Source organism: Rhipicephalus microplus, unplaced genomic scaffold (assembly GCF_043290135.1).
Source record: "Rhipicephalus microplus isolate Deutch F79 unplaced genomic scaffold, USDA_Rmic scaffold_200, whole genome shotgun sequence".
Classification (NCBI taxonomy): Eukaryota; Metazoa; Arthropoda; class Arachnida; order Ixodida; family Ixodidae; genus Rhipicephalus; species Rhipicephalus microplus.
Genome location: NW_027464771.1, coordinates 157501 through 170000, shown reverse-complemented (window position 1 = coordinate 170000; position 12500 = coordinate 157501). Strand labels below are relative to the sequence as shown.

General features: G+C 61.3%; 1 non-coding gene across 1 annotated transcript; it reads left to right on the top strand.

The window, feature by feature from the left end:
* The first annotated feature begins 9021 nt into the window (after nucleotides 1-9021).
* Nucleotides 9022-10836, top strand: LOC142791978 (small subunit ribosomal RNA). Its single transcript, XR_012890556.1, has one exon. It is a non-coding gene; the product is annotated as a small subunit ribosomal RNA (ribosomal RNA).
* The last annotated feature ends 1664 nt before the right edge of the window (nucleotides 10837-12500 follow it).

The window sequence follows — 12500 nt, the reverse complement described above, 5'->3', positions numbered from 1 at the left end:
TTTCTAAGCACCACAGCGTTGTGTCAAAAAAGAGGTGCCTGAGAGAAACGCATGCGACTGCCGTGCTTTGCGGCATAGCACCGTGCGCAAAAACGGTGCGCATGCAAGAGGTGTCAGAGCTAGCGAACTTGTGCCACGAGCAACAGGTCACTAAAAGCCTATAGATGACGGTGTTGGAGGAAAAGAAAAATATCGAGAAAGCACTGCGGTGTGCCGTGCGTAGGGACGGGCGCGCGTGCCACATGCCGCCGAAATATGGGTGTCGGAGAAAACAGAGTGCCGCGCGTAACGAGGGGCGCGCGTGTTACAGAGAGATATGCCCAAACGCATGAAAGTGTACGCAGGTGTCCTAAGGCAGTTTTTTTTTTTTTTTCCTCATTTTGATGTCGCCCCGGCTGACGCGGTTTTCGTTTTTCCGTGCCGCTCCGGCTGACGCGGTTTTCGTTTTTCCGTGCCGCCCCGGCTGACGCAGTTTTTGCGCCGCCCCGGCTGACGCGGTTTTTGCGCCGCCCCGGCTGACGCGGTTTTCGCGCCGCCCCGGCTGACGCGGTTTTCGCGCCGCCCCGGCTGACGCGGTTTTTGCGTCGCCCCGGCTGACGCGGTTCGGACTTTGCACTTTTTGGCTCACCCCGGCTGGCGGCCCACTCACTCGATCGCCAGGTCTGTTTGCCCCGGTGGTTCCACCGCCAGGCTTAAGCGCGAACTTTTTTTGTTTGTTTTCTTTTGATTAAGCGCAAGCTTTTTTCTTTGTTTTCTTTTGATTAAGCGCGGGCTTTTTTCTTTGTTTTTTTTTTTTATTTCGCCCCGGCAGACGCGGTTTTTGCGCCGCCCCGGCTGACGCGGTTTTTGCCGCCCCGGCTGACGCAGTTCGGACTTAGCACTTTTCGGCTGTGCCTGGCTGGCGGCCCACTCACTCGATCGCCATGTCTGTTTGCCACAGTTTTCCCGGTGGTGCCGCACCCGGGCTCGCCCCGGCTGACGCAGTTTTCGCGCCGCCCCGGCTGACGCGGTTTCGTGCCGCCCCGGCAGACGCGGTTTTCGCGCCGCCCCGGCTGACGCGGTTTCGTGCCGCCCCGGCAGACGCAGTTCGGACTTAGCACTTTTCGGCTGTGCCTGGCTGGCGGCCCACTCACTCGATCGCCATGTCTGTTTGCCACAGTTTTCCCGGTGGTGCCGCACCCGGGCTCGCCCCGGCTGACGCAGTTTTCGCGCCGCCCCGGCTGACGCGGTTTCGTGCCGCCCCGGCAGACGCGGTTTTCGCGCCGCCCCGGCTGACGCGGTTTCGTGCCGCCCCGGCAGACGCAGTTCGGACTTAGCACTTTTCGGCTGTGCCTGGCTGGCGGCCCACTCACTCAATCGCCATGTCTGTTTGCCACAGTTTTCCCGGTGGTGCCGCACCCGGGCTCGCCCCGGCTGACGCAGTTTTCGCGCCGCCCCGGCTGACGCGGTTTCGTGCCGCCCCGGCAGACGCGGTTTTCGCGCCGCCCCGGCTGACGCGGTTTCGTGCCGCCCCGGCAGACGCAGTTCGGACTTAGCACTTTTCGGCTGTGCCTGGCTGGCGGCCCACTCACTCGATCGCCATGTCTGTTTGCCACAGTTTTCCCGGTGGTGCCGCACCCGGGCTCGCCCCGGCAGACGCGTTTTTTTTTTCTTTCGCCCCGGCTGACGCAGTTTTCGCGCCGCCCCGGCTGACGCGGTTTCGTGCCGCCCCGGCAGACGCGGTTTTTTGCGCCGCCCCGGCTGACGCGGTTTTTGCCGCCCCGGCTGACGCAGTTCGGACTTAGCACTTTTCGGCTGTGCCTGGCTGGCGGCCCACTCACTCGATCGCCATGTCTGTTTGCCACAGTTTTCCCGGTGGTGCCGCACCCGGGCTCGCCCCGGCTGACGCAGTTTTCGCGCCGCCCCGGCTGACGCGGTTTCGTGCCGCCCCGGCAGACGCGGTTTTCGCGCCGCCCCGGCTGACGCGGTTTCGTGCCGCCCCGGCAGACGCAGTTCGGACTTAGCACTTTTCGGCTGTGCCTGGCTGGCGGCCCACTCACTCGATCGCCATGTCTGTTTGCCACAGTTTTCCCGGTGGTGCCGCACCCGGGCTCGCCCCGGCTGACGCAGTTTTCGCGCCGCCCCGGCTGACGCGGTTTCGTGCCGCCCCGGCAGACGCGGTTTTCGCGCCGCCCCGGCTGACGCGGTTTCGTGCCGCCCCGGCAGACGCAGTTCGGACTTAGCACTTTTCGGCTGTGCCTGGCTGGCGGCCCACTCACTCGATCGCCATGTCTGTTTGCCACAGTTTTCCCGGTGGTGCCGCACCCGGGCTCGCCCCGGCAGACGCGTTTTTTTTTTTTCTTTCGCCCCGGCTGACGCAGTTTTCGCGCCGCCCCGGCTGACGCGGTTTCGTGCCGCCCCGGCAGACGCGGTTTTTTTGCGCCGCCCCGGCTGACGCGGTTTTTGCCGCCCCGGCTGACGCAGTTCGGACTTGGCACTTTTTGGCTGAGCCTGGCTGGTGGCCCACTCACTCGATCGCCATGTCTGTTAGCCACAGTTTTCCCGGTGGTGCCGCACCCGGGCTCGCCCCGGCTGACGCAGTTTTCGCGCCGCCCCGGCAGACGCGGTTTTCGCGCCGCCCCGGCTGACGCGGTTTTTGCCGCCCCGGCTGACGCAGTTCGGACTTGGCACTTTTTGGGCTGAGCCTGGCTGGCGGCCCACTCACTCGATCGCCATGTCTGTTTGCCACAGTCTTCCCGGTGGTGCCGCACCCGGGCTCGCCCCGGCAGACGCGTTTTTTTTTTCTTTCGCCCCGGCAGACGTGGTTCCCCCCCCCCCCTTTTCGCTCGCCCCGGCTGACGAGGTTTTCGCGCCGCCCCGGCTGACGCAGTTTTCGCGCCGCCCCGGCTGACGCGGTTTCGTGCCGCCCCGGCTGACGCGGTTTTCGCGCCGCCCCGGCTGACGCGGTTTTTGCGTCGCCCCGGCTGACACGGTTCGGACTTTGCACTTTTCGGCTGTGCCTGGCTGGCGGCCCACTCACTCGATCGCCATGTCTGTTTGCCACAGTTTTCCCGGTGGTGCCGCACCCGGGCTCGCCCCGGCTGACGCAGTTTTCGCGCCGCCCCGGCTGACGCGGTTTCGTGCCGCCCCGGCAGACGCGGTTTTCGCGCCGCCCCGGCTGACGCGGTTTCGTGCCGCCCCGGCAGACGCAGTTCGGACTTAGCACTTTTCGGCTGTGCCTGGCTGGCGGCCCACTCACTCGATCGCCATGTCTGTTTGCCACAGTTTTCCCGGTGGTGCCGCACCCGGGCTCGCCCCGGCTGACGCAGTTTTCGCGCCGCCCCGGCTGACGCGGTTTCGTGCCGCCCCGGCAGACGCGGTTTTCGCGCCGCCCCGGCTGACGCGGTTTCGTGCCGCCCCGGCAGACGCAGTTCGGACTTAGCACTTTTCGGCTGTGCCTGGCTGGCGGCCCACTCACTCGATCGCCATGTCTGTTTGCCACAGTTTTCCCGGTGGTGCCGCACCCGGGCTCGCCCCGGCAGACGCAGTTTTCGCGCCGCCCCGGCAGACGCGGTTTTCGCGCCGCCCCGGCTGACGCGGTTTTTGCCGCCCCGGCTGACGCAGTTCGGACTTGGCACTTTTTGGGCTGAGCCTGGCTGGCGGCCCACTCACTCGATCGCCATGTCTGTTTGCCACAGTCTTCCCGGTGGTGCCGCACCCGGGCTCGCCCCGGCAGACGCGTTTTTTTTTTCTTTCGCCCCGGCAGACGTGGTTCCCCCCCCCCCCCTTTTCGCTCGCCCCGGCTGACGAGGTTTTCGCGCCGCCCCGGCTGACGCAGTTTTCGCGCCGCCCCGGCTGACGCGGTTTCGTGCCGCCCCGGCTGACGCGGTTTTCGCGCCGCCCCGGCTGACGCGGTTTTTGCGTCGCCCCGGCTGACACGGTTCGGACTTTGCACTTTTCGGCTGTGCCTGGCTGGCGGCCCACTCACTCGATCGCCATGTCTGTTTGCCACAGTTTTCCCGGTGGTGCCGCACCCGGGCTTGCCCCGGCAGACGCGTTTTTTTTTTTCTTTTCGCCCCGGCTGACGCAGTTTTCGCCCCGCCCCGGCTGACGCGGTTTCGTGCCGCCCCGGCAGACGCGGTTTTTTGCGCCGCCCCGGCTGACGCGGTTTTTGCCGCCCCGGCTGACGCAGTTCGGACTTTGCACTTTTTGGCTGAGCCTGGCTGGCGGCCCACTCACTCGATCGCCATGTCTGTTTGCCACAGTTTTCCCGGTGGTGCCGCACCCGGGCTCGCCCCGGCAGACGCGTTTTTTTTTTTCCTTCGCCCCGGCAGACGTGGTTCCCCCCCCCCCCCTCCGTCTTTCTTTTTGTTTTTTTTTTCGCCGCGGCTGAAGAGGATTTTTCGGTGCCTCGACGCCCCGGTAGTCGCGGTTTTTCCGTTTCCGCACGGCCCCGGCTGACGCTGCTCGGTCACAGTCGCCTTTTGTGAGGATTGCAGACTTCTTGAGCGCGGGTGTTTTTTTTTTGTTGTTGTTGTTGTTTTATTACGCATTCGCTCCAGCAGACGCTGTTTAGACTTTTTGTTTCCTCTTTTATCCTGCGACGAGGTGACGAGGTTTATTCGGTGCCCCGCCGCCCCGGCTGAAGTGATTTTTCCTGTCCCGTGCCGCCCCGGCTGACGCGGTTGGGACTTCGCGTTTGTTCGGCCGCCACGGGTTTTGGCGCACTCGCTCGGTTGCTTGTTGTTGCCACTTGTTGCGAACCCAGGTTTCTTGAGCGAGCGCGGGCGTTTTTTCTTCCTTTCTTTCTTTGTTCTATGTGTTAGCGAATCGGCCTTTAATATCACACGAGGACTCACAACCAACAATTTTCAGTTTGAAGTGTAAAAAATCTGCAGGTGTTGACGTAACTGACTTGCCCCGTACCCTTGAGTACATCCATGAAGTTCTCGTAGTACTACTAAATCGCATTATTCCAAGTGGAGAAATTCCCATAAACTTGCAAACCTCTACACGAAAATCGGTGCGCGTGATAAAGTTGAAAATTATCGTCCGATATCAAATGTGCCTTCTATAACACAAATTCTAGGAAAAAAAAAAAAACACTTGTTCGCCGTTTTCTGCGCCGTGACTGGCAGCACTCCGGCGAAGCGAAACGGGGTCGATTCGAGCACGATATCGGCGTCTTTCGACGTGCTCGCCGGCGACCGTCGCACGAGTACGTCGCACGAGCGCGTCTGCCGGGGCGCCGTTTGCGAAGCCGACGCAAAAGTGGGAACCGCCGCTCGGATGATCGCCGCTTTCGGCAGAGTGAGTGTTGGCACTCCGGGGAAGCGAAACAGCGTGAATGCGCCCACGAAATCGGCGTATTTTGAAGTGCCCGCCGGCGACCGTCGCACGAGTACGGTAAACCGCGTCAGCCGGGGCGTAGTTCGGGACGCCGACGAAAAAGTGGGAAGCGCAACTCGGATCTTCGCCGTTTTTGCAGGAGTGAGTGGCGGCCCTCCTGCGAGACCAAGAAGCATCGATTCGTGCACGAATTCGGCGCCTTTCGACGTGATCGCCGGCGACCGTCGCTCGAGTAGGGCAAACCGCGTCTGCCGGGGCGGGCTTCGGGACGCCGATGCGAAAGTGGGAAACGCTGCTCGGATGTTCGCCGTTTTTGGCCGAGTGAGTGCTGGCACTCGGGCGAAGCCAAACGGGGCCGATTACGGCACGATATCGGCGTCTTTCGACGTGCCCGGCGGCGACCGTCGCACGAGTACGGTAAACCGCGTCAGCCCGGGCGGAGTTCGGGACGCCGATGCGAAAGTGGAGAACGCCGCTCGGATCTTCGCCGTTTTTGGAGGAGTGAGTGGCGGCACTCCGGAGAAGCCAAGGAGCGCCAATTAGCGCACGATATCGGCGTCTTTCGACGCGCTCGCCGGCGACCGTCGAACGAGTACGGCAAACCGCGTATGCCGGGGCGGGGTTGGCGACGCCGACGCAAAAGTGGGAACCGCCACTAGGATGTTCGCCGTTTTTGGCAGAGTGAGTGCTGGCACACCGGCGACGCGAAAGAGCGCGAAAGCGCCCACGAAAGTGGCGTATTTGGACGTGCTTGACGGCGACCGCTGCAGGAGTACGAAAAACCACGTCAGCCGGGGCGAGCGACCCACGGCGGTCTGGGTGCTTATCGCTGCTATTATAGGGGCACCCCGGCAGACGCAGAAAAAAAAAATTTTTTTTCGACCTTCTTTTTTGCTGGTCGAGCTCGGGTAACCCAGGTCGCAATGGGAGCCGCGCACGAAAGCGGCGTCGCGAGACGCGTTCGCGGTCGCTAGTCGCACGAGCTCGGCAACCGCGTCAGCCGGCGCGGAGTTCGGGATGCCGACGGCTAAGTGGGTACCGCTGCTCGGATGTTCGCCGTTTTTGGCCGAGTGAGTGCTGGCACTCCGGCGAAGCGAAACGGGGCCGATTCGGGCACGATATCGGCGTATTTCGACGTGCTCGCCGGCGACCGTCGCACGAGTACGGCAAAGCGCGTCTGCCGGGGCGAGGTTTGCGATGCCGACGAAAAAGTGGGAAGCGCCGCTCGGATCTTCGCCGTTTTTGCAGGAGTGAGTGGCGGCCCTCCTGCGAGACCAAGAAGCATCGACTCGCGCACGATATCGGTGTCTTTCGACGTGCCCGCCGGCCACCGCCGCACGAGTACGGCAAACCGCGTATGCCGGGGCGGGGTTGGCGACGCCGACGCAAAAGTGGGAACCGCCACTAGGATGTTCGCCGTTTTTGGCAGAGTGAGTGCTGGCACTCCGGCGAAGCGAAAGAGCGCGAATGCGCCCACGAAAGTGGCGTGTTTGGACGTGCTTGACGACGACCACCGCAGGAAAACGAAAAACCACGTCAGCCGGGGCGAGCGACCCATGGCGGTCTGGGTGCTTATCGCTGCTATTATAGGGGCACCCCGGCAGACGCAAAAAAAAAAAAAATTTTTTTTCGACATTCTTTCTTGCTCGTCGACCTCGGGTGACCCAGGTCGCAGTGGGAGCCGCGCACGAAAGCGGCGTCGCGAGACGGCTTCGCGGTCGCTAGTCGCACGAGCTCGGCAACCGCGTCTGCCGGGGCGGAGTTCGGGACGCCGACGGCTAAGTGGGAACCGCCGCTCGGATGTTCGCCGTTTGTGGCCGAGTGAGTGCTGGCACTCCGGCGAAGCCAAACGGGGCCGATTCCGGCACGATATCGGCGTCTTTCTACGTGCTCGCCGGCGACCGTCGCACGAGTACGGCAAAGTGCGTCTGCCGGGGCGGGGTTTGCGACGCGTACGCAATAGTGAGAACCGTCGCTCGGATGTTCGTCGTCTTTCGCCGAGCCAGTGCTGGCACTCCGGCGAAGCCGAACGGAGCCGATTCGGGCACGATATCGGCGTCTTTCCACGTGCTCGCCGGCGACCGTCGCACGAGTACGGTAAACCGCGTCAGCCGGGGCGGAGTTCGGGACGCCGATGCGAAAGTGGGAAGCGCCGCTCGGATCTTCGCCGTTTTTGGAGGAGTCAGTGGCGGCACTCCGGTGAAGCCAAGGTGCGCCAATTCGCGCACGATATCGGCGTCTTTCGACGTGCCCGCCGGCCACCGTCGCACGAGTACGGCAAACCTCGTCTGCCGGGGCGGGGTTTGCGACGCCGACGCAAAAGTGGGAACCGCCGCTCGGATGTTCGCCGTTTTTGGCAGAGTGAGTGCTGGCACTCCGGCGAAGCGAAAGAGCGTGAATGCGCCCACGAAAGTAGCGTATTTGGACGTGCTTGACGGCGACCGCCGCAGGAGTACGAAAAACCACGTCAGCCGGGGCGAGCGACCCACGGCGGTCTGGGTGCTTATCGCTGCTATTATAGGGGCACCCCGGCAGACGCAGAAAGAAAAAAAAAAAAATGGGGACATGGCGTGCGTCACCGTGCGGCTTCGCAGCGTTGCCGAAGTCGCCGAGCCCTTCGACTGAGCCGAACGGCGGACAGGGAACGTTGGTCGGCCGTTCTAACCTGTCGGTGCCACGCCGAGACGTCGTTAAGGAAAACCGCGTCGTGGGCCTCTACGACGCCGTCGAGTCGTTGTACGTTTGGTGTCCAGCGTGTCGGCGGCGAGTAGCGGACACGTCGTTCACGACTTCGGTCTTTCGCAGTCGACGCGAACTTGCGGAGAGTCGTGGTGCCTCACGTTTTCGGCAGAAACCGCGGCGGAATTTTCCCGTGCGTGCGCGCACGACCTCGGTGCTGTGCCGTCAGCGTAGTGTTGCACAAACTCGTGGCCTACCCAAGGTGCGGTACGTTTGCGGCCGTATCCTCGGTGGGAATTTCGTGAGCAGGGTCGCAAATTCTACGACCTCGGCGGGTTTGAGAGCGACGTAGACTTGTGGCACGCTCAACGTGCCACACGTTTCGGGGCACACCCGCGGTGAAATTTTCTCGAGTACGCTCGTATTAGTGCCCAAGGAGGTCTGGGTACTTATCGCTGCTATTATGTGGGGGTTCTCGTGAGCGGCGTACGCGAAAGCGACCGGGTGTCTGATATGCGGCGGGCTTCGGCCTCGTCAAGCGTGTCCTCGGGTCTGCTCCAGGGGAATCCACGGCAGTCGTCTGCAGCCTCATCCGCTTGATGCGTTAGGGGCTGGTTGTCGGACGGTGCCGTTTTACCACGATATCGAGGTGTGTTCCGTGTCGTCCTCGGGCGATTCAGATGCGAAAGCGCCGAAGACGCGGGCGTGACCCGTCGTCTGGCGGCTTTGCAGTCTCGGCTCCGTTGCTAGTTCCGGCCGGTCCACCGACAGTGCAGCGGGCTTGGGCAACCCGCACGGCGCGACCGAGTCGATGCAACGAAAAAGAGCGAGCATGAACGTGCTTCTTGCCGCACGGCTCCCACTCGTCTTTCGGGAAGGTTGTGCCGTAGCGAGCTCGAACGCCGTCATCTCGGAGTGCAAAATAAGCGTGTTGGGGCGCCTGAAGGTGGCCTCCGCCGCACACAGACTGCGTCCGGCCCGCCGAAGGCGAGGACGGACGCGCAGTCGAACGATTACCTGGTTGATCCTGCCAGTAATCATATGCTTGTCTCAAAGATTAAGCCATGCATGTCTAAGTACATGCCGAAATAAGGCGAAACCGCGAATGGCTCATTAAATCAGTTATGGTTCCTTAGATCGTTTCTTCCTACTTGGATAACTGTGGCAATTCTAGAGCTAATACATGCAGTGAGCCTGGAGCCCTTTGGGTAACGGGTGCTTTTATTAGACCAAGATCGATCGGGTTTCGGCCCGTATTGTGTGGTGACTCTGGATAACTTTGTGCTGATCGCATGGCCACGAGCCGGCGACGTTTCTTTCAAGTGTCTGCCTTATCAACTTTCGATGGTAGGTTACTTGCTTACCATGGTTGTTACGGGTAACGGAGAATCAGGGTTCGATTCCGGAGAGGGAGCCTGAGAAACGGCTACCACATCCAAGGAAGGCAGCAGGCGCGCAAATTACCCACTCCCGGCACGGGGAGGTAGTGACGAAAAATAACAATACGGGACTCTTTTGAGGCCCCGTAATTGAAATGAGTACACTCTAAATCCTTTAACGAGGATCAATTGGAGGGCAAGTCTGGTGCCAGCAGCCGCGGTAATTCCAGCTCCAATAGCGTATACTAAAGCTGCTGCGGTTAAAAAGCTCGTAGTTGGATCTCAGTTCCAGACGAGTAGTGCATCTACCCGATGCGACGGCTCGGACTGAACATCATGCCGGTTCTTTCTTGGTGCACTTCATTGTGTGCCTCGAGATGGCCGGTGCTTTTACTTTGAAAAAATTAGAGTGCTCAACGCAGGCGAGTCGCCTGAATAAACTTGCATGGAATAATAGAACAAGACCTCGTTTCTGTTCTGTTGGTTTTTGGAATACGAGGTAATGATTAAGAGGGACGGACGGGGGCATTCGTATTGCGGCGCTAGAGGTGAAATTCTTGGACCGTCGCAAGACGAACTACTGCGAAAGCATTTGCCAAGAATGTTTTCATTGATCAAGAACGAAAGTCAGAGGTTCGAAGGCGATCAGATACCGCCCTAGTTCTGACCATAAACGATGCCAACCAGCGATCCGCCTGAGTTACTCAAATGACTCGGCGGGCAGCTTCCGGGAAACCAAAGTATTTGGGTTCCGGGGGAAGTATGGTTGCAAAGCTGAAACTTAAAGGAATTGACGGAAGGGCACCACCAGGAGTGGAGCCTGCGGCTTAATTTGACTCAACACGGGAAAACTTACCCGGCCCGGACACTGGGAGGATTGACAGGTTTAGAGCTCTTTCTTGATTCGGTGGATGGTGGTGCATGGCCGTTCTTAGTTGGTGGAGCGATTTGTCTGGTTAATTCCGATAACGAACGAGACTCTAGCCTATTAAATAGGTGCGGGGTTCCCAGCACCTTACAACCTTCTTAGAGGGACAAGCGGCTCCTAGCCGCACGAAACAGAGCAATAACAGGTCTGTGATGCCCTTAGATGTCCGGGGCCGCACGCGCGCTACACTGAAGGAAGCAGCGTGTCTTTATCCCTGTCTGAAAAGACTGGGTAACCCGTGGAACTTCTTTCGTGATTGGGATAGGGGCTTGCAATTGTTCCCCTTGAACGAGGAATTCCCAGTAAGCGCGAGTCATAAGCTCGCGTTGATTACGTCCCTGCCCTTTGTACACACCGCCCGTCGCTACTACCGATTGAATGATTTAGTGAGGTCTTCGGACCGATGTCCGGCGCGGCCTTTCGGTTGCGCCGGTCTGTTGGAAAGATGACCAAACTTGATCATTTAGAGGAAGTAAAAGTCGTAACAAGGTTTCCGTAGGTGAACCTGCGGAAGGATCATTAACGGATTGTGAAGGGTGAGCGCCTCAGCTGCGTCTGCGCCCGACATTTTCTGCCGCTGACCCCGTTTGGACGCGGGGTCGGCTTTTCCCCACGGGGCTGCCTGAATGTGGAGCGGCACCCCGTGACAAATTGTTGCGCCCAGCGGACGCCAACACCGCGACCTTGGACGGTCGGCCAGGTGGCGGACGCGGGTACAAACGGCGCAACGCACTCATAGGTCGGCTTTCGACCCGCCACTGCACCGTGGCTCGAAGCGCTCGAAATGCGCGACCCGACCGCTGCGGGACCGCCTAGTACTGTAAACAGGAGCGGCGGAGCGCGAACGGCGAGTCGTGGTTACGTCGGTAGAAGGCGAGGCTGCGCGTTCCCGAAACGCCAGCCGAGTGCCCTCCCGACCGTTCGAGCGTGCAAGAACGAGACCCGACAATCGCGCGGCGACTGCCAAGTACGAGAGGAACGGCACAAGCGTCGGCGGTCGGTCAAGGAACTGGCGATGTGACGGGTCCGCTGTGCACCAGTGCATACCGTCCCGCCGTCCGCGGCAAGCGCCTCCGCGTCCTCGGGTGACGGAGGCTGCCGGTCGGTTCTTGCAGGCGAGGGATCTCGCTGGCACCGGTTCGCGTTGACGCGCGGCCGGTCATGGCACGGCGATGCGACGGCCGAGGTGCGCAGTACTCGATGGAGGAACCGCACGCTCCGATGACCGTCCCGCCCTCCGCGGCGTATGCGTACCGACCGTAATGGTTGCAGCAGCGCCGGCCGGCTTTTGAATTCGCCACACGAAACACGGTGCGAGATCGCGGTTAGGGGAGCGTCGACGTTGCCAGGCGTTTTGCTTGCTGCCGAGGGAAAGGCGGCACGGCCACGTCGCGCTCGTCGCGATTAGCGGGTCTGCGCGCTTTGGGAAGGTGCCGCAACGACTTGCCGAAAGAGGAAGCACGGAAGAACGAGGGACTTGGACGTCCCGACAATTGAACGCACTTGCGGCCAGGCCCTTGCTGGCTTCGTTCTTCCGCCTCGAGTAGGCTCGTACGCGGCTCCGGCGCCGAAAGTGGTCCTTGGCACCGACTTCGGTGGACGTGGGAATTGCCGCGCAAGTACGGCGCGCCTGGCTCCACCTGTTGGCTAAAGTAGGCAGCCGGATCGGCATTTTGGTGTGCGGTGGCAAACCGTGGATGCGAAAAAAGCTTGTGCGATTTCGTGGAACAAAAAGCGGGGGTCCCCCTTTTTATGCGGAGGAGACCGACCCGCCTGCCGTGGTGAACCGCGACGCCACGGTAAAAACGGGAGAGGCTTGTCGATGGGACCGTGCATCCCGCGCTCCACGGAGGCCGGGAGGCGGCCGCCCGAGGAAATGTGTAGCCGTCGAGGCCCGCATCTGCGTGCACTCTTATCCAAATGGGTGTACCGCAGGCATTTTCTGGTTAGGCGGGCCAATGAGAGCGAGCACACAACGATACCTACGGGTCCGGCTTGGAGAACCGGCTTCGACGCCTCCCGAGTATTTATAGAGGGGTGGACCACGAAAGCACTCGCAAGTAGCGAAAGCGAAACGCCGTCCGAAACACACCGTTTGCTCGATTTGCGGCAGCCGAAAAAGGCGCGGCAGAGTTTTGGAGTCCAAGCGTGCGCTGAAAAGCGCCCTTCTTGGCCACTGTTTGGCC